This window comes from Cupressus sempervirens, chromosome 9, assembly GCF_028749045.1.
Source record: "Cupressus sempervirens isolate cs-2001-9-10 chromosome 9, ASM2874904v1, whole genome shotgun sequence".
Lineage (NCBI taxonomy): Eukaryota > Viridiplantae > Streptophyta > Pinopsida > Cupressales > Cupressaceae > Cupressus > Cupressus sempervirens.
The window spans coordinates 167,390,926-167,414,225 of NC_143126.1; the positions used below are offsets into that span (position 1 = coordinate 167,390,926).

General features: G+C 33.3%; 1 pseudogene; it reads right to left on the reverse strand.

The window, feature by feature from the left end:
- Positions 1 to 7,684: 7,684 nt before the first annotated feature.
- Positions 7,685 to 9,106, reverse strand: LOC149538032 (monothiol glutaredoxin-S11 pseudogene; annotated as a pseudogene).
- Between the last annotated feature and the right edge of the window lie 14,194 nt (positions 9,107 to 23,300).

Below are 23,300 nucleotides of genomic sequence, written 5' to 3' on the forward strand. Positions count from 1 at the left end.
TCAAATTTAGCACATGGAGATTAGTTCTGGTCCTCCATAGGGTTTCTTGGCTAAAATATCTGCACACTCATTTCACACATCAGTAGTCCCGTAAAATCACATGTACATAATGTATACGTATTCAAAAATTCACATAAATTAAAACATACATCAATAAGGGTTTCCTCATCCTACTTAATTCTTAATCATAAAGATTCCAAATCAATGTGTTAATCCTACATTTTACATAATTCATCAACATACATGTACATAAAACATTTAAATGACAAACATCAATATATCTGAAAGTAATCATCACATAACATGAAATAATATAATATGTTCTAAGTATCAGATAATGTCTCGACATCTCGAGACGTGAGTATGAAAAAAAAGATAAAGTAATAACTAAGGCTACGAAGGGTCGGGGCGAGGCCTCACACAATGGTTATGCACATTTAATTTTAATGGGTAGTAGTTCAAGTTCTATAGCCTCACGTCTCTTGCCAAAGTTCCTTGAATCCTAAAAATGGTTGAACAAATTCTTCAAAATTTTCTACCAAATTTATTTAGCAAAATACAATACGAGACTTATGTTTCTACTCAAACGTATAATTTATCTGTGAGGCCTCACCCTGGCCCATCATAGTATATCATAGCAATTTATTTTCATTCTAGATACTTTATCATAGCATATCATAGTAGTTTATTTTCATTTTAGATACTTTATATTTTGCATTTTAGATACTTTATATTTGAGACTTTGTTATATGTTGGACTATTTTGGATTGTTACTCAGACTATTTGATACTATGAGACACTTTATTTTATGGTAATCATTTATGATGTTAGAACTTATTTATGATGCTTGATGATTAGTTACATTCATGTAGTTGGTTGGTTATTTTATTAATGAGCAGGAAATTATGTTTGAATATAAATGTTAGATGGATTGTATATAGTGTGGAAATCATGAAATGTAGAAAAGAGTCATGTCATGTTTAGTTCGATAATGATTGTATTATATATGCACAATGGTTAGAAATGGAAAAATGTTATTCAATTGAGAAATGCCTTATGTTTTGATTCAATTATGAATATAGAATTGATTGAGGATTTATATATGCATATGTTTAATTTATCTTGGGCTACTGATATGTGGTTTGAGTGTGCAGGAAATATCCATGGTAAAATGGAGAACCAAGACTATACCCTTGTTTAATTGAGATTGCCAAGGTTAGATCTAATGAAGAGATCTTAATCTCATGGTTAGTATTTTACTTTGTGAATGTAATGTGAATGAATGTTTTAGATTAGATTCCTTTTTGTGAAAATTGATTTGCCACTTGTAATGTTAAATGTATACTTATAGTGTCACTTGACACTTGTGTTGTTATGTCTTTAGTGGCAAGTCAGGTTGAGTCATTGGCAAAAGACCCCCAACCTTATTCCTAACTAGTTAGAAATGTTTAAGTTTTCATCCCCTTGCATAAAATATCTTATGAAGGTTTTAATTAAATTAAATTTCGGATTTCAAGTTTAGGGTGACTTTAGAGGGCTTTGTTTGAGTCTTAGAGTGTTCTTTTAGTGAAATTAAATTACCTACATGTTAGTACTATATGTTAGGGCTTTAATTTTGGCTTTACTAGAGTCAAAGTCTCTTTTCTAACACTTGTAAAATACCATTTTTTAAGTATTGCGAAAATGGAGAAGTGTTACCCAAAATTCCCACCTTATCTTCAGTGAGTTGATAATTCCAACCAAATAGGGAAACTTAGGTGGAATTAAAGTGTTTGATCTCTTTCATGATGGAGAAATATTAGGAATGTTCTTCTTTTAGAGGGAAATGGGAAAATGGGTTGGAGATTCACCCACTCTCTAGTTTTAGATTTTTTTGAGTTTTGGAGATTGGATCAAGGAAGGATAAAGGGCTCTTCTCAAATCGAGTCATTTACCATAGCTTGGAGAAAGGTTGGAGCTTATACCATGTTTTGGAAATTATGTATTGCATTGTTTTTCTAAATAAAAGATGTGTAAATTTTGCTATAGATGCATATGTGTGTTGTTCATTGTCCCTTCTATATTGCTAGGTGTGGATGAATTTCTATTGCCTTATTTTCATTTTTTTTGAGAGTATGATGTTATGGATGTGGAAGGACATTAGTCACCCTTGGGAGGGAGGAAGTGGCCTTTGGGTGAAGGGGTTAGTTGGGGCTATCCCTTGAGTGCAGAGTCTCTTCCCCAGAAGGAAGAGGGATAAGCATGTAGTATGGGTTGCATGTGCTAGTACTTTGTTATGCACTTGGGGGTTGATAAGGGGAGAAAGTTTGTGAGAGTTGGTATTTATTTTGTATACCTTGTGAAGGAAAATTTGGTTTTCTATATTTGGATTCTCCTTGGGGTTTTAGGCACACCTTCACCCATTCTATTGGTTCCTCTAGTAACCTACTATGTAAGCTCAAAAAGGGTTTCAAATTTTGTATCCTATATTGTTGATTTTTATGTGTATGCTTGATTGTTACCCAGTTGGTCTTGGTTCTCCAAGCTTGATGGGTGGCCTCTTAGAGACCTAGGTTGGGAGGTGAGCTCTCCATGGTTTATAGGGTTGTTTTTTACAGGTTTTCTAAATGGATATGTGATTGAAGAAAAGCTTGGAAGATTTTCACTTTCTGTTGGAGATTTGAAGATGATTTATTATGAATATTTGTAAAAGTTATGTTTTGTAAAAGAATAGAAGTAGGTCTTCATGTAATTGTAAATTGATGTAAGGATTCAATTATGATTGTAATAATTGAAATGGAATTTTTAATACTATGAATATATTTTAGTTTAAATATTTCTTAAATTGTTTCCAAGAATTAAAATTGAATAATGTTATGTGTGTGTGTGTGTGTGTGTGTGTGTGTGTGTGTGTGTGTGTGTGTGTGTGTGTGTGTGTGTGTGTGTGTTTTTGTGTCTTGTTCAAGAAAATTTGGGCATGACATTATCATTCAGTGCCCATTAATCTAAATTCCCTAACATCCATTCTCTTGAAATTACACCCTAACCCTACACTAATGTTTGACCAAGTTCTTAAAACAAAAAATTCCATACAATTATCGAAGAGTAACAAAAGTAAAAGGATAAAAATACAATGCAATGGATGTGTAGACAAGTCTTATGTCTAGTAAGAGTCAAGACATATACCTGATCTATTTTTGTCTTCCCAAGTGAAAGAATCATGAAATTTATCTTTAACACATTGCATAATAATTTCCAATAGAAGGCACTGATAAACCAATAGGTTTAGAACTAAATTTGAATTATGAGTTTGTATTTTCCTTGAAATATGTAGTAGCAGACATCCACTTCTGCAAGGGGAGGGGACGTGTGTTAGTCCATAAAGATGATTCTCATGTCTACTCATGTGACATTATACTCTATGTTTACTTCAATAGGTTCTTTTGAGATTAGGCTTTAAATATTCTTGAAGGTTTATAAACTTACATAGCAGTAATACATATGCTTTTCTTTAATAGAACTAAAAATAAATTAGAAATTCTTTTCCATTATTATGTTGATGCAAGATCAAGTTAAAAAATGAACTCAAAAAACTTTGTGATATGGAGTCAATTTACTTCAAATGTCCTTCTAAGCCTAGTAGTCCCTTCATACAAACACTAAATCAACATAAATAATAAATCTAGGCATTGTAGTGGGAGGCAAGTGATGATCATAAGTGTCTAAAAGTGTTAATGGGTAGAGGAAAACAAGGCAAAATTAGTTTCTCAATAATAGAGAAAGGAAAATCTCAGCAACAATTAATGGATAATTTGGAGATAGAATTTTTGAGAAAGAAATGAATAATTCATGATAGAATCTTTGAAGAAGAAATGGATAATTCTTATTGCTATGATCAAGACAAATATTTTAGTGAATGTCTTCCTTAAGAATTCAGATGTACCTAATAATTGAGAAGTTTTTGTTAGCCTTATAAGAATAATATTCTCCTTGGGTGTTCATCTTCCACGTAATTGTTTCTCTTTTTATGATTACTTTTTTATTATTCTGGTTTTGCAGCAGTGTGCTCTTTCAGCAGAATGTGTTTATATTATTGATTTCAAGATGCATGATAAGGTGAGAACATATTGTTCATTAACTACATCTTTTATAATCTATCCACTCTCTTTGTTTGCATCATGGGAAAATTGTATTGTATACAAATCTTTTGCAGATATTTTCATCACATTGAACAAAACTATTTTCCCTCATTATCTTGAGTCAAAGCCCTTTTAAATTCTTGTCCATTTGTTTGAGTTGGGCATATCAAGTAATATATCTTGTCTCTTTTTATGTGTAATGTTTTTGCTCAACATGCACTTGAATATTTCATTTATAACTTGATTCTTTTCTTGAATATCAGAGATGGTCATTCATGGAGCATTTGCAGGTGTTGTATCAAGCCTTGTTGTGACTAGTTGCAAGTTTGATCCACTTTTAATGAACTATTTTTTCAAGTTTGATGTCTCCTCCAGTTCAAATTCTATTGCCAAATTACTAGTATTGGACATGTTGAGCATCTTTTCATTATTTTTAGAAACATGGTAATTTTTGAGGAATAATAAAACTCTCAAAAATTTAAACTCAGTAATCTTCTAAATCTAAACTCAAATTTACTGAATTATTTGAACCCTTGAAACTATCTAATTCTGTTGAGCTTTATGAACCTTGGTTCAATAATGACTCCAAATGTTGCCCTTTATAGAAAAACTCATCTTTACAAAAAGATTCCCATATTATGATAGCATGCCCAAAAAATTAATGGGATCTAAAACATAATGCATTAGAAATAACTTATTTTAGAAAACATATGGGTTACACTAATAAAAAAATGATATTAGATGGGAAGTCCTTTGGATTTGACTATATTAGTGACAGTATTTGGGTATGTATATAGGTAAGTGCAATGTATATTGACATATAATCAATGTATTGAAATATTTCATTAGTACATTTGCACTTGTTTTTGTACCAAAATTTTTGACTGAAGCTATGATTTTTTTTAGTTTTCATCCCTATTTTGGTAAAAAATGTCCTAAGTTTTCCCGAGTTGGTCAAAATTTCAACCTACTCGGGTTATAACAAAGAAAAGGTATGTTATTATTATATATTTGCACATTATGTAGGTTGGGCCTCATTCCCGCGTAGGTTGAAAATTGTGGGTAACAGGTTTGGTTGAAAATCATAGGTAATAGGCTTGTAGGCTACTTCCCCTCCTTCCTGACCCCAATATACTATTATTCATTTATGTTGGCTTACTCTGTCCTTGGGTTGGAATTTCTCGACAGGTTAGTTTACTTCGTTACTAGGTTGGACTTGCTTAGTTTAGGTGAATTTGACCTCCCCATCTCCGTTCTTGGGTTGGACTTGCTTCATGGGTTGGCTTACTCCGTTACTGGGTTGGACTTGCTCAGTTTAGGTGAATCTAACCTCCTCATCTCCTTTATTCACTCCCTTTTTTGTGAAGGGAATTTTCTTGTTGTAGGGGTAATGATTCTTATGTCATGTTGTTGAAGGACTACCTAGGATTTCAACCACCTCTTTGTAAATCATTGTTGAAGGATCAAAGAAATATGCAAAAAAGGAAAAGTATGTGGTAGTAAGCCATATGAATGATGATAAGAGCCTTAATCTTAAAGGATGCTTTAGCTAATCTTGTTGTTATTCCTAATGAAGACTTGTCCACTTATGTTTGAAAGGGATAGACTTAGGGATGTGGCTCTGTTTCTTGCGATTCTTAATCATGCCAAACTTCCTTCTTGTATTTTATGAAGAATTGGTTGCAAAATGTGTGGGATAAGAAATTAGAGCCATCATTTTCTTCAAACATGTTGTCACAGAAACATGTCATAGAATTTTTTTTTGGAATATCAACCATGCTTGTTTCAAGACTATTGGGTGGACTCTTAAATCCATTATTAATGATATTGTGACATTTTGTTGTCTTGGGTGGGTCCATTGCTAGGATTGATAGAGAGGTAGCTAAACCAATAGAAAGGTTGTAGATTGCTGGAAGGATGGGAACTTAATCTTGAATTATTGATCCAACACTTTGCATCAAAACTATGCGCCCCAACCCCCTACCATTTCTCATGGGTACAGTTTTGTAAGGCTCATTTTGCAGTGATTGATTGGTGGAGGAATAATCTTCCTATTCTTGCAAAGTCCCACAGGGTTTATGCAATTGATGTTCTTGGGTATTGGTCGATACTCAAATAAGCTTAATCTTTTTGATGAGGTATTGGTTATAATGTCATTTTAGCCTTTCATGTATTCAATATTGAATTCGAATTCTTGGAAGTTATTCACAAATTTTTGATGTCTACTATTTAGGTCTTAGACTTTTTTGTCTTAGGAAGAATTTTGACTATTGTGGTCAGTCTTTACTATGAATTTCTTACAATCAACTATTGTCTAAAATTTGCAAGGGAACACATAATTAGTAATATCTAACCGTTGATCATGTTCTTTCTATGTCCTTTTGTTTCTACTCTCAAAGGCTATGTAAAGATCAAAAAGAGTTAAATATTAATATATTGTCAAATGGAAAGGCTCTAACACTAAAAAGACAATACTGGATTATACGGGCCCAACCAATTTTGGGGAAATGGATATCTTTGTCTTAACACTAAACCAAATGAGCTTGATTATTTATGCTCCTAGGATTTGAGCTCCCAACACCAATGGATTACAAAATAATTCACAATTGTTATCCTCTTGACCAAAAAAACTGTTCTGCCTATAGTTATAGAATATTAATGTTTGACTAGTTAAAATGCTATTCAACAGAGCCCATATTTTACTATTTTAAGTATTTTTGTGGGCATATTATTTTTTTTTCATTTCTGTCAACATTCTTACACCACAATATTTGGGATTCACATCTACCCTCATATTGCAGTCTTCATATGATCTTGGAACTTTTTGTGCTTGATTGATTTTAGTACAAGTCACATATCTTACAGTGTGTCCAAAACAATAACCATCAAACTTACCAAATCTAATTCAGTTTCTTTGCCACATAATGGGAATATAATAAACAATCATGTAGTTTAATACCATTTCAATTTCACTTGTTCATGCAAAGAATTGTCTTTAATTACTGTATTAAATATTGGACCAAGTAGAAACACATATGGTAGCATGCTCTTCTAAATTTAATTCCAAGGAAAGAAACACTCACAAACACAAGTACCAACAGTTTCAAGCTCAACAATAAGAAGACACGAGATAATATATTAATAAAATTTGCATGTTAATTTCTCAAGAATCCCCATAGTAGCATCTACCATATTAGCCATGAAATATGAAAATCAACATTGAAAGGAGACCCAATTAATAGAATAGAAGCAAGTCAAAAGCTACACAGTAAAAAATGTGGTCTTATGAGTCAAACTATAAAGAAAACAAAATTAATGTCTTCATTCGCACCTAAATTACCAATTTTTAGCATTATAGATGCAACAAAGAGTTGCAGAAGTTGTTGAGATGAGTTAAACAATACACACTTCCTTTCACAATTCAAAAACTTGAGTCACCATTCACATAATCCTACTCTCTCTAGCAAACCTAATAAAGGATGAAGCCATACAATAGTACCAAAAAGCCAAAAGTCAACAACTAGATAAGCTTGTTTAGAATCTTTGTCCCTTTTTATATATTGGTTCTATTTTGTCAAGGATGACTTTAGCTCTCCAACCTTATGCATTTCCAGAACAATATCACATCCCCCAATAAGCTCACCTTTGTTATATAACTGTGGAAATGTTGGCCAATTATAATAAGTCTTCAAGCCTTCTCTAACTTCTTCATCACTCAAAATGTCAAAATGACCAAAGTCTAAACCCTCTTCATTCAAAGTATTTACAACCTTTTACCTGAAGCCACATTGAGGATCATTAAGTGTTCCTTTCATAAAGAGCATGAGAGGAGAAGAATTAACTAGTTTTTTCAATTGATCATCAAGTGACTCTATGGGTAGCACTCCTTTTTCCAAGGCAATGTTTTCAGCTCTCCACTTTTGTGTATTTCTATCATGATATTTGATCCACCGATAAGCTCACCTTTTATGTACAACTATGGATAGCTAGACTAGTTAGAATATCTTTTAAGACCTTACCTTACCTCTTCATTATTCAAAATGTTAAAGCTCCCAAATTCTACCCCTTCCTCTCTAAGAATTTCAACATACTTTTGACTAAACCACAACATGGCTCTTCAGGAGTGCCCTTTATAAATAACATGATTGGGTTGTAATTAATGATATTTTCTAGTCATGAACTTAATGATTTACTTATACCAGTTGAGTCCACTATACAACCATTATCAGATTCTGAGATAGCAATATCAGATTTTGGTTTAGCAAAAGTAGCATTTGCAATTAATTCACAAGACTCATGAGCGGTTAAGAGAAAGCCATGGTTTTTAAATATATTTTTTAGTTCCCCACTTTCACGTAGCTAAAGGGTGATATCACAACCTCCAGGTAGCTCACCATTACAATACAACTCTGGAAAGGTCAGCCAGTTGGATAATGCCTTCAAGTGTTCCCGCACTTGTTCATCACTTAGAATATCAAAGTTTCCATATTCCAAACCCTTTGTTTTCAAAACATTCACAAACTTTCTACTAAATCCACATCGCGGCTACTTGAGTGTCCCTTTCATAGACAACATGACTGGTTTGGAATTCACAAGTTGTTGTAGTTTTCTCTTAACTACATCACTAGGCTCTATATTAGTTTACTAGTCTGAGGTTTCTTATATATTTGTTTCACTGTCTTGATAATTGTTGAACTATCAGACAATCTAATACTAGTAGGACTACCTATCTCGGAAATGACTATGGAAGCAAACACCTTGGCCACTTTGTTGGTCAATTCTGATGGATTTGCACCCTCCAGTGTATCTATAACCTTCCCATCCTACAAATACTGGCTTGTATCAGGGTGCTGAAACTCCAGAAAAACACTTATAACTTGATAAATGGGAAAGCAAATTAGAGATGAGGACATTGCAAGGGAAAATACTTGCAACATGCCATCAGAGTCTAGAACACCCCATACATCCAAGAGTATGTTTTCTACCATTGAAAATTTTAATATTGAATCTCTAAGAATGGATGGTATTTTTTTTTTAGAGGAATAGTTTCCTGATCTACTATATGTTAGAGATGTACTTGTTGCTTCTAGTTTCATTGGGGATTCTAATACAATTTTTGCTAGATGACATTCCCCTAGCAATCCATTGGATCCCCATTTGTCAAATTGGTCAAGTGCATGTGATAAAGGGAAAAATCATGATTTTGAGTCACATTTGAAGTAGATATACTAAATGTAACCATTTTGGGTTGATAGAATGGTTGGAAGAGTAAAATGCAAAAAGTTGCTCAAAAGTTGTCAAGTGACAGTAGCTTTTGTTGACAACTTTTCACCAATGGCTAATTTTAGCTAAAAATTTGGTTGAGAGAATTTGGGAAGGATTAGAATGTATTTAAAAAATTATTTACATGCCCAAAACGATGGTGTGGAAGGATTTGGGTTGTAAGACAACAAATATGATAATGCAAGATTTTCTTTGCAAATTGGTGGTTGCAAATCTTCTTTCTGATTGAAATTGTATTGGACATAATAGAATAATGTTCCAATATTCATTTGGTATGGTTTGAAGTTCATTTAAACCATTATGTTCAATTCACCTTAACTATTTGTGTAGACTTTTATATCTGACATTTTCTTCGTAGTTTGAGGATAATCATGTGGATATGACCCATTCCACTTTATGTGACAACTATTCCTTGTGGAATGGGTCTGGAATAGTGTATTATAGGATGTTATAATACTAGGAGTGTAAGGGAGATCATGGAGATTACATGTTAATACCCTAAGGTAGAGGGCTAAAAGGGAAACTATGCATTCTTAGTGCCATGTATTAGTTTGAGTGAGATCATTGAATGCGATTGTAATTTTATGAATGATTATGTTTGTCCAAATGCAATACAAGGTTTTTGATCCATTGGTAGTATCTTGAAGTACTTCGAGTTGTGATATTGAGAGAGCGCTAGTTTTGTAATCTTAATAGGGAGGGTTTTGTGGTTAGGTGTGAAGATGGGCATGACACCACTCGATACCTAGGAAATTTGAGATTTGGCATTGTAATAAGATTGTTTGTGGGTGTAGAGATTCAAAAACAAGTATTTGGAGGGTTCACTTTGTAAAAATGGCCTGATTGGGCTAGTTGTAAAGGCTGCAGGGAATTGGTTCTAGACAATGGTTCAAAGTACCTATATCTGAGTTCTAGATATATTCAGTATGTCTGAAAAGGGTATTTGAAACTGTAGTTTGTTTTCCAAGTGTTTTGTTATGTATGTGAGTGACTGAAATACCTATTTAGGAGGGCCAATAGGGAAATATCTTTCATCACATGATCTGCAATATTTACAACAATACATTATTTTAGTTGTAATATGATCCCTCTTGTTAAATATCTATTTGGCTTTTATCTAAAATGAATTTCCAAGGCGATTACGTGGTACTTCCTATTTTCTTTTCCATACTGATTACATTTAGATATCTTTGTTTTACTACAAACATTCTATTACATTACATGAAGGTGAGTCAATTAATGGTGTTTCTAATTACCTTTCTCTTTCTTTCTGTACAACAGATTTGTTTATGAAATTTGGGTGATTTTGGTTAAAAAATGAAAGACAATAGATCTTTAGGGAATAGGGTATAGATGAGATAAAACCATATGTTCATTCTAAAACTCACCTCAGAGTAAAGTACAAAAAGAATTATTTTCTTCAAAAGGATTTATCTATATCTTTTTTAGTATAAGATTCACTTTTTACAGGCATTAAAGATACTAGGGCTTAATTTTTCTTTTTAAAGATTAAGGTAACTGAGTGGATCCATAATCTAGCTATTGCTCTAGCTTCAATTTTAATGCACCATCAGTTTCCAAGTTCTTCTAAACAGACCTACTAAATGACATGAATCTATCATAATTTGATCCTCTTCAGGCAAGAAAATGTAATTAACTTAGCAAAAAGGGTTGAATTATCTTCAACATTTAATCTAGTCTTTAAACTTTGAAACTGATTCCTTTAAATCTATGCTAACTGGAGTGACGTTGAATTCATGCTTTGTTTGTTTTCTCTATTTAGACTTCTAGCAATGTTTGGGGATGTCATGGGGCATAAATAAATAGTTTGTGGTGTCTGCACTCTACACTACACTATGTCTCTATATCAGAGGTTGAAAGAAAAAAATTTATATGTGTTTTCGAGGCTCATGTGGATGTTGTCTTAAAAAGTTTAGAGTAGATGAAGTAAGGAGACATAGTTTTGTTCTCAGTTTTAGGTGAACTGGACTTTAATAACTTGGAATTGGTGGATCATACTAGAAGACATATTTTTTAACCAATTTGATTTCTCAAGATTTGTGTTACTCTTTTCTTATAGATTGAAGGCCCATCTCAATCAGATTGGACATGCCAAAATTTTTGGTATTAGAGTAATTTATTTTAGTGAAAGGACTTCTGCTAATGGCTTTTGTCAATTGTCAATGTAGGATTTGTTCTTTACAATAGAAATACAAAAATATGATATTGACTACTTTCCATCTTTTTTCTTCTTTGTTATTTTCATATTTTGTTTTCTAGCATGAATTGGTTTGACAGAGCACATTTGTAGCATTTTGCTGACTGCTAATTTTCAACATACACAATTTACAAATTAACATTTGATCCAGTTTGCCTCATATAGATGGTTTCACTCATCAAGTAAGTTTGTTGTCAAGAAGGGTATAATAAATTCTAAATGTTTTCATGTGGATATCACATGGATTAATATTATCAACATGGCATAGCCACCATGAAATACAAGAGTACTCATCTATATAGTCCATTGATATACACAATAATTTTTCCTTTGCCATGGACCCGACATCTAACCTTGCATAGAAGCTTGTCCCTAGTCCTTCGTAACAACTTTCCCTTAGTACTATCTAAGGGACCGATATTAAGAAGATAAAGGTTTAATTTTCTCCACCATTCTTGTAGTTAATATAAATTGATGGGCTATTAAATTGAATCTTTTTGTCACTAACATTGGCTTGTCAAGGAAAATGTGAAGAACCATGGTTTGATGGAAGTGGAGCTTTGCCAAAAGTAGTTAAAAAGTATGATTATTTACAAAATCTATTGCTATGAAAATTGCAAAAAACACATAACAGTGTGGCTATTGATCATGTTATAATTTTTTCTTTGCATTAAAGTCTTAAGTTTATTAGTCTAATAAAATAGACATACATTTTACTTCATATATGTTCATGAATAGTCCTGCAGCTCTAAGCAGTTCAACTGTTCCTTTATTCTTGAAATATTAGTAGTAAAGAGGCACACTATAACTTGTCTAATTGCTTCTAGATTTTAAGAGGTTATCTACTTCCTAATCATATGATTAGATTTGCCATCTTAAAATGCTTCTCTACAGAAATTATATCTTTTGGTGGCAATACATCCTATAAAAGAAAGAAAGGAGTCATAACAGTAAAACCTGAGCTGATTAATAGCAACATTTTTTCTTTAGTCAATCTATAATATCTCAAAATATTGCATTAATCCTTAATAGTATAAATTGAGATAATCCATATTCCAATGAACAAAATTTAGGGACGATGTATTTGTTGTGTACATAAACTAAAGGAATCTATGCATTGGCTAGGGCATCCCATCCCATGATGATAAGTTAAAAGTCATTGAATGTAGAGGATCAATATTTATAGGGAAATAGAGGAAAAGTTTGTTAGCACTATTTATTTTGATTTATAACTTTGATTTAATAAAGACTCATAGGAATAAATGCATTTTAGCCCTACTAACCCTCCTAGCATCCTAAATCCTTATTACAATAAAATTCCTATTGTGCAGGATACAACACAACAAAGGTTAGTTCACATCAACAAGGTCTACTTTTGATGACATGGGATCATCTTTGGTAAAGTGGGATTCTTCCCAAGGTTGGCCTCTAGATAGTAATGGAATGCGACAAGAAGGTGTGTAAGTTTGAAATTCAAGTTTCTATCTTTTTTTTTTAATGTTTAGGAAGTCACTATTCTATTTTTATCCTCCCAAAGGGATAGAAAATGACATTTTGATCCCTATCTTTAATGATAAATTAGGATATTCAACAAGATGCTTGAGATCTTAGTACCTGAACAATGAATTACATATTTTATGCTTTTATCTTTCATCATAGGCAAATAAATAAATAATTGTATGCTTTTGTTCAGATGTTCAAATTGAATAACCAAATTGTGAGATAAAATTTGGAAGTAAGGAAGCATAGATCATCTAAATAGTAGAGGTCTTATATTTGAAGGGATTCTAAAGTTTAGCTATAGTTCTTATTTCTCAAGCAACGTCCTTCCTATCTTCCGTATTGCTCACTTTCTACTTTAGTGTTTAATGATAAAGCTCATTTTCCCAACTTAATGCTCCATTAAAATGCGTATCTATAATGCTTAAATGTTTCTCCTACTACATGGAAGAGGTCTGAGGAACATAACTACGTGTAGAGAAAAAAACATGCAGAGAACATAGTTGAGTGCAGTGTAATTGATTTCAGTTAATAGGAGACAAATTTTTTACTACGGTTTGTATTTTTATAAGAGCATTTATAGAAGATATCATATTTAGGTCTGATTTTTTGATTGAAGATATAATTTACATTTAAGATTAGTTTTTTGAGTGAAATCTACTGGTTTGAAAATTTAACAATAATGACCTATTTAAGAAAAAGAGTTGAGATTCTAAAGACACTTCGAACAGGTATCACTATTCTTTATATCTTACAATGCCAGCTAGTCACTAGGCTCACACTAGAAGCTTTAAATTAAGATTAGGACAAGTTTTACATCATCCCATTTAATAGTTCATATGCTAAATGTTTAAAGTCCACAACTAATAAGCTTTGTAAGTTGCAATTAGAAAAAATATCATGTGAGATTGGATTTTGAAAGGCACCATAAATGTAAAGAATGAATTATATGATAGTCTAGTGCCTTAAAAAAATACCTCCACTGGAGTTAATGGACATTTTCCATTCCTCCTAATTTTCCCAAGTTTAATGATATGGCCTATTCAATTGAACTTGCCCCTCCATCCTTTTTCTCAAACAATATCCAACTCTTCCTTTTCTTCCTTGCCCCCATCATATACACAACAGGAAAATGCTACCATATCCTACAAATCAAGTAGGCAACACATATGGGTTAATTTGGCATAACTACAAATGGGTTGACTATTAATAAATTTGGATTTAAATACTAAAAAAAGAAGTAAAACTAAGTGTAAGCACCTCTCCAAATTGAAGATGAACAACAATATATTTTCCATCGCTTATGGAGCTATGCTTAAACATATGTTGTACTAACTAGTCTGCAAGGGTAGCAATCTATTCAAAAAACTTTAGTGCTTCATAATTTACCAAACATTTCATCTACTGAATCAGGGGTGGAACCTCTTGTGATAATCGATTGGCAAATGGAGAAATCCATATCACACTGCACCATGAAGAATGCAACATTAGAAAAGTTAGAACCTACAAACCATTTCTAATGCTGCATTCACCATGAATGTATTCCCTAATCAACATCTTCCAAACTCCATATTTATTTTATCACAGTATATGGTGACTCATCTTACACATGCCAATGACAACCTTTAGAAGCAATATGTATCAATTTATTAAAAGAACCATTACTAGGCATTCGTTTGGGGATTCAACCGCTCTATTTTTTTTAAAACAACTTAGTTTGGTCAAAATTTTGACCATATTTTAAATTTTTTTGACTTAGAATTAGTGGAAATTTTGACCAATTCTTGATAGTTTTCTACCAAGAATTTGTCAAAATTTTCACCAATTCTTGAAAGTTTTCAACCAACAATTGGTGGAAATTTTGACCAATTCTTGATAGTTTTCTGCCAATAATTGGTCAAAATTTCCACCAATTCTTTAAAGTGTTCAACAAAGAATTGGTGGAAAATTTGAATAATTATTGATAGTTTTCTACCAATAATTTTCACCAATTCTTGAAAGTTTTCTACAAAGAATTGGTCAAAATTTTGACCAAAAATGAAAAATTAGAGTTAGTAGAGAAAAAGATTTTCAACAAATGTATTTGTCAAAATTTCAACAAACCTACAAGTTGGTCAAAATTTTGATGAGAAAAATTTCCACGAACTACTTGGTTGAAATTTTGACCAAAATTTATCAAAAATTGAATTCAAATTTACTAGTGTATGGCTACCTATACAAAGGAGTTTCAAAAGTTGGTTTTAAGGTCAAGGGTATAGGAGATAGAGAGCTTCGAGGTGGAAAGGTATCTAAATGGTCTATTCAAGAAGAGTTGAGTTTGTTTAGTCTCACCATAATGCAAAGCTTTTTCAAATGGCTGGGAAAGTGGAAGATAAGCTGAGGAAGAAAAAAGACTCAAGTTCCAAGAATAGAGGCAGAGGTAAGGACTTCAGAGGTGGCTCAAGAGGAGGCTTTAGTGGGAGGACTAATGAGAAAAGAAGCTATGGGGTTTCCAAGTGAAATGAACATTCCAATGAGACCATTCAGAGGGGAGGCTCTTGTAGAGGTAGAGGATCCAAGAATTAGTTAAGTTTTACCTTCCTGCTGTCCAGTTTTGTATTCCCAACATGCAATTGGCTATGGCTTGAAATTCTATTGTCTATACACCATGGAATTTAGAGGTCAAGAAATGTCCTCTATAAATAATTTATATAGTGATTTTTGGGTTTGTATAATGCAAGTGGCTAATTTTTCAAGTGAGCCCTAGGCAAACAATGTAGGCTTGGCAAGGTGCAATGAAAGCTTGAATTGAAGTTTTGTTGAGAATAGTGGATTGGTAAGTGCCAATATAGACTAGGAAATGAAGGAATAGAATGTTAAGGGTTCATAAATTGGAGGAGGAGGTTGGAAGTGGAGTTTGAAACCATTGGTGAAAGATTGAATGTCATTGCCTTTGAAACCTTTAAAATGAGGGTTTTTTGATGACATATTGTATGGTAATCCTAGGGGCCTAATACCTAAAAAATATTCAAGTTTTAGTCATAGGAAATAAATTTTTTAAAGATACCAAGTGACCTTGTTAATATTTTTTGGGAGTTGGAGCTTGTTCCTTGTTTTTAGGAGGGCTAACAGGGGCTCTTAGGGCTAGAAGGCTAAATAAGGTAATTTGGAGTTGTGTAAGTGTGAAACTCACAAGAAGGATGAAAAATATTAGGAAATGTGTCAAGAAACTCATAATGGTGGTTTAAGCTTGATTTTTCCCTTTTAGGTGCACCTGGTGAAGTTTTGGCATTCTAGGCCAAATAGTACATAGTTGGTAAACTGAAGGGAGAGGATGGAAAACTAAATTATTGGGTGAGTTTCTTGGTGAAAGGGGATTGGGAAAGAGTCCTCTTGGTTGGGGTTTGGAATAGTAACCCAAGTAGGCTAGAAGTAGCCTTGGAAGAGAAAGAAAGTTCTAGAGTGAAGAAGTTCCCCATCAAGTATTCTAACAAGGTAACATGAAGACGTTCTAACAAGTGATAACCAAAATTAATAATGGGGTATAAAATAATAATAATAAGATGAGAGAACACCTGTATAGTTAAGCCAAGGGTGTGTGACTGTATGGTTAAGATGAGGGCAAGGTTTGATAGTTTTTCAATGGATTTTTTCTGCACCAAATATAGCTTAGGTTCCCCCATGCCAAGTTACTTACACTAAACTAGAGTCCCTACATAGTTATTCTATAGAGTGTGTGACTAGGACTTGATGTACTACATTGTCTTCATGATCATATGGATATTGGTATCATACTTGATTTGGTGTGTATGTTAGCCATGGGTGACTATTATTTGTGTTTGTGGAAGGGTCATTTTTGATTAAGTAAAACAAGTTTTATAGGGATCCTGAAACCCAAAAGTATTACATCATATAAAAAATAGAAGAATTTAGTAAAGTCAATTGTAAAACTATCCCATAGCTAGGAACAACAAACCAATAAAACTAGAGAAAAAAAGAACTAGCTACACTAGGAAAGAACAACAACCTAACTATCAATTCTCTTTATCAAAAACTTGTAGGGATTCTGTAGCTTCTATGGTCTTCTTATTATCTGGGTCCTCCTAGTCTTGGTTCTGAGCATCCACTTGGTCCTTGGTTTCTTTTGGATAATCCTTAGCCTACCCATTGTCAACGTTGGCCTTCTCTAGAGTTTCCCCACCAAATCCAACACTAATCAGTGATTCACCTAGGCTGTTAATATTTTCATTCAAGGTATTCAAGGTGGCGATCACCTAATTCAGTAGGTTCTGGTAGAAGAACTCCATCCTTTGAACTCTTTTTTCAACCTTTGTGATTCTGTCCTCCTGGTCAGCCCTATGGTCTTGGACCTTGATATGCAGTTGGTTTCCATCTTGGCTTCTATCCTCTTCATTGTTCCCCTGGTTGTTGCCTCTGTTTTGGTCACCTTGCTAGCTTTTTCTCCCCTTGAGATCTTCAATTTCATGGAACAACCACTCGATAGACCAGAAATTGTCTATCATGCTATTCCTAGCATTGTTCAAAAGGTTAAGTCCAGATTCCCTAGAGTTGTCTAAAATCACAACCAGACCAGGATCAATGAGATCATCATAATGGGTTTTGCCATTAATATCCTCCATCACTTGAATATTGAAATGCTCCCTGACAATCCCCAATTTGGCTTTATTCGAATTAAAATTCCTCCAAGAGCTCCTCCTATTTTTCTTTATCACCTCCCCACTCTCTTTTCCTAGAATGTCTATAGTTGGGAAAGAAGTGGGGCTAGGGCCAGGAATCTCAGGAATTTGGTCTTTAGCATCAAAGGCATCTTCTACTTTCCTTTTCTTAGGATTCCCTGACACATCGATAGAATCTTCCTCCTCCTTTTCACTATCCCTCCCCTTCTTCTCCTCCTTTTCATCACCCTCTTCCTTTTGCTCTTCCTCTGAATCAGCGTCCTCTTCATCCTTAGTATCCTCCTCCACCTCTTGATGCTCAAGCTTAGGGGTAATGAGGGGTAAACCTCTTGGGCTCTTTCTATAGGGGATGTAGGTAGAGGGTTTCCTTTCTTCTTTAGATTTGGACTCCTCTTCTTCTAGTTTTATGCTCTACACTTCCTCAGAGTTTGAGCTCCCAATTTTCTTGAAAGCACACCCAGCATCACCAAGCAATTTTCCTTTGGTTTGAGCCTTGAAATACTCATAAACTAGGAGTAATCCCTCAAGAAGGGCTGGATTAGTTGTGGGTTTTCCTTCGAAACCCTCAATACCCTTGGTCATGGAGGTGAAAATATAGAAAGGAAAAGAAAATTTGATTTTATGCCTAAAGTGATTAAGCAAGACAAAATGATGTGTTCTTATCCTATCAAATCTGGGGTCCCTGAGAAATATACTCAATGATGATCCTGAGAACATACCTCCATAGCCTTTTGATTAACTCCATCTATCCCCATCAACATAATGAGATTGGATCTATGGATACCATATGGTTGGGAGGTTTAACTACCTATACAACTATTGGAGACATGTGTATAGAGATGGTATACTTCTTGTTTGAGGCTGATTTTGGATGAACTTACTTAGTCTTTTGTGTATCTAGAGTATGTTCCCTTGTAGTTATGCTTTACTTTGGATGCATTGATGTCATGTTTTAGATGATGCTTAGTAGGTTTACTTGTTTCATTCCTTTATCATGATGTTTGATATTATGACTTAGTTCATGTTACTTACATCTGCTATGGCTTAGCCATGTATATATACATACATACATATATATGTATGTATATATATATACACGTACATACATATATATATATATATATATACATACATACATATATATATATATATATGTATATATGTATATATACATATACATATACATAAACATATATATACATACATATATATACATATATATACACACATGATAATTATATATATATATATATATATACATACATACATACATACATACATACATACATATAGACACACACACACACACACACACATATACATATGATGGTTATTGATAAGTTGGAACTCATAAGGTAGCACCAATAATCTTGTTGGAAAGTTGAGATTTCATTCTTAGGGGTATGGTTAGGGCCCTTGGGAATCTAAGGGATAACTTTAACAAACCTCACTTTGGAAAAATGTATAAAATTGTGGTGAATCTTTAATTATTTTAGAAAATCGTGACCAAAAGTAAAAATATATAGAAACCATAAATTTATATCATCCAAGATACAATAACCCTATTTAATGTCCATTAGATGATCCTAAATCAATTGTCTAAAACTAATTTTGGGCTAAAAAGTTAAATTACAACAAGTTTTAGAGAAACTTTCCAAAATAATGACACTTGTCCATAGTACAATCTATTTTGGGGTAAAGATTTGAAGGATAAAAATTTCCTAAGAAAGTCTCTAGAATAGAGACACTTGTCAAATATATGTACTTTACTTATAACCTGACTTAAAGTTTTACCAAAGATTGGTCAATGTGACCATCAATTAAGACATGCCTAAAAAATTATAGGCAAAAATATTTAATTTACCATGTGGAAATATTAGATTCCATTGGCAAAGTCATCATCAAAATAAAAATGATTACGTATCATTATTGGCATTTGGTTTGAGCATGTGACCTAGTTTTTGTAAATTGTGGGCAATGTTGCCACCCAAAATCTGCCAAAAACTTACCCAAATTTAGGGGTCCCAATGAGTGAGATTAGCCATTTGGTGAATACTTTCCACTAAAGTAAACCCTTCTTGGGATCTCTTGATTCCATTATGGTAGGGAGGCAACAAATATGGTTTTTAGAGTTTAGTTGCACATTATGTTTGTGCTTTCTCTTTTTTGAGATGTTGCTTATTGTGGATTAGAGTAGTATGATGTTATGTGAGGATTTTTATCCTCTTTATGCTTATGGATTACTTGTGGTTTATGTTTCATCATGCACATGTCACACTTGGTACCTAGTGGGACTCAAAATTGTGTTCCCGTTTTGAGTACCATTCCAAAATTTTGAGTCACTTTGTGCCCTATAAGTGCTTTTCATGCTTATGTACCCAGCTATTGTTTTAAGGCCTCGAAGGTGTTTTATGTTTCTAACACTTTTCATTTAGTATGCTTATGCATCTTATGATGATAAATTTTCATTCTGTAAAGTTCCATTTTGAGCAGTGTTCATTTCTGCATTTTTGCCTAAGTATCAAACAATGATATAAGGCCTATTTTGCATTTGAATATCTTGCACCCATTAATTTTTGATGATTCTTTTCTTTGGGATTATTTAGTATGCATATTAGTGAACCTATGTTTCAATATTCATGTCATTTTGATATGTTTTGAGTAGGTTTTAAATCCCTTGAAGTTGATTACTTCTCTCTGTCATGCCAATGCAAATTGCTCTAAATTTTGGGAGGCCCTATTTGATCGATTGTAACTTTGACCTAGTTGACTATACTAAGAAAATTCCTTTTATATTTCATTCTACAGGTCACACACTTTATATGTTTCAAATTTGAGCACATGATGAAATTGTTTGTTCAATTTTCAAATGCAATTTCGGATGCAATTTATAACTTTTATTCGTGTCAAAAAATATAGATTGATCTGTACCCCTATTCGGGATATCATAACTTTGATCCTATGATAGATGAGACCAAATGGTTTTACCATTGTGTTTTACTCAGAAAATACTTCGAGTGTGTCACTTTTCAAGTCTTGACAAATCCATTTGCATACTTTCCTAGGTCCAATCCATTTGCAAAAACCACAATTCTATTGATGTTCACTATTTTGCAATTCTAAGTACCTCATTTTGCATGCTTGCTAAATGCAACCTATTATTTGTCATAAGCCCAAATTACAGAATTATATTTTCCTCATGCCAATGAACTATTGCCCCTATTTTTGTGCCCCCAAGAATCTGTTTTCCCTATTTTCAAAGCCAAATCCAAATGCACTTTCCAATTTTCTAACATGTCTTGTTATAGGTAGTTTCAACTAGGCAACTTTAACAATCAATATCTTTTGACCTAGGTGTCGTTATGACACAAGATTTGATAGGGTGCAAGGATGCTAAATAAAGAAACAAAAATTTAAATCCCAAGGCTCAATCAGGTCTTTCTGCTAGTTTTTAAAGCGAGCCTATATGCCTTTGTGTTAGCAAATATCAGTTTGTGAAGATAGGCTAATTGAGTTTTAAATGATGTTTCAAGGCTTGAATTTGATTCTAGTCAGTACCAAACTATCACTATATCAATCTGATAGTTCAAGTGTTTCAAGTTAATTTTTTTTTAGCCAAATTCACTTTGGGGCTCGACTAAATTCATTAGGTCACTGAAGGAGATAGAATATTCTTGGTCAAAGGGATGTCAAAAGGATATGAAATCATCATAAAAATATTGCCTTGTTAGGATATTATGTTTTGTTTTAATAAAGCTTGAAATAATCAAAATGATCCAATGATTCAAAAATGAATTTCAACATCATTCAAGATCATTTTGGAATAGACATTCAAGGAGGGAACTTTTAGATTAAATATAAGCATTTTAAAATGAAAGAATCTAATTGGTTAAAATACTTGATGAACTTAATGGGATCATGGAGAAGTATTGTGTTGAAGAATGTGATTTTTCCAAAGAAGCAGTTACCTTTAGCAATGCAATTTGTGAGTTTGTTCATACCACACATTTCCTTCTTTGTGTGTTGTTATCACTTACCGTCCATAGTATTTTGAAATGGAAACCAATTAAATTTTAAGTGTTGGCTATTAAATCTATGTAGATGGACTTCATAATTTATAAAAAGCCTAGCATTGAGGGCACAACTTACAAAGGGGATCTTAATCATTTGTTGAGTCTAGCTTTTATTACCATCATGAACACTACTTCAAGTGAGTAGGGTATGACAAAAATAGAGGAAACGAGCTCCCTTTCCATCTTTCTATTATCACCATCTCCTTAGTGTGATTATGTTCTCACCATCACTCTTGATTTCACTGGAAAATCATATTTCCATTCTAGCCCCCAATACCTACCATGACCAAGTTCTAAGCTATAGGTAGGAAATATTTATTAAAATGTGTCTATAGCTGGTCAATGGAATGCAAGATCATTTTGATTTAAGGAGAGGAAAATGTATGGGAAAAGGATGTGAGAGGTAATCCTAAAAATAGAGGAGATCCAAGAGCAAGAGGGACATCACAACATCAAGGAAGATGGATTTGGGATGAGAGTTATTGGAATTTTAGCATACAATGTTGTGGCCCAAGTGCTTCACATATGGTCAAAAGAAATGTGTGGAAGTTGCAGTTTGAAGAGATGTACAAGCGTCAATGCATCCATTTTGAGCCACTTTGTCCCATGTTGTGGGTTCCTCTTGCTTGACCGATTGCTAGTGTACTATGAAGGTATTGCAAGTGTAATCCTGAGAAACAATAGGATGGTGGCATTTGAGGCTTTGCGATGCATACAAGGGGTGAGTGGGTTCCTCTTGCTTGGCTAGTTCAGGCCTTATTTCGCTATCTATTAATGTTTTGCATACATATCAAATATACCACATTTCTTGGACAAAGGAGGCTTTTAATGTTCAAACGCACAAGAATACTAATTCATAGTTTCTTTAGGACATGGTGTATTCTAAAATGAATGACTTTTCTAGTGGGGCTAGGGGTAAAAATGCAAGAATTTTGGGTGCCCAAGTAGTCAAAAGGTTTCATGTGGTGCAACCCAGGAGGCTCATCATGAAATTGGGTGAGGAAAGATTAAGGGCTTCAAAGTTATGCCATTATGATGTTACAATTGGGCATATGGTTGTAAGCCTAATAAGATGGAGTGGAGATGCTATGATGGCTATCATAAGTTTGGGTGAAGACAAATTGAGATATATAATGCTATGATATATCACATGGTTAGGACATGAAATGTTGAGCCTTGAGATGCTACGTTTTTGATCAAGAATACCATAAAATTAAAATATTTCAAATATAGTGTAATGGAAAGGTGGGGTCCACTTAGGCACTTCGATGAATGAGAAATTGACACTTGGAATCCACTTGCAAAAGGAATGGAATAAAAAGAATTTTTAGATCATATATTTTCAAAATGAGCGCTCCATCCTAAGTTGAAATATTTGGATTATATTTGGGATTTATTATATAGTTTTGACTATATAGTATATTTATTTTTC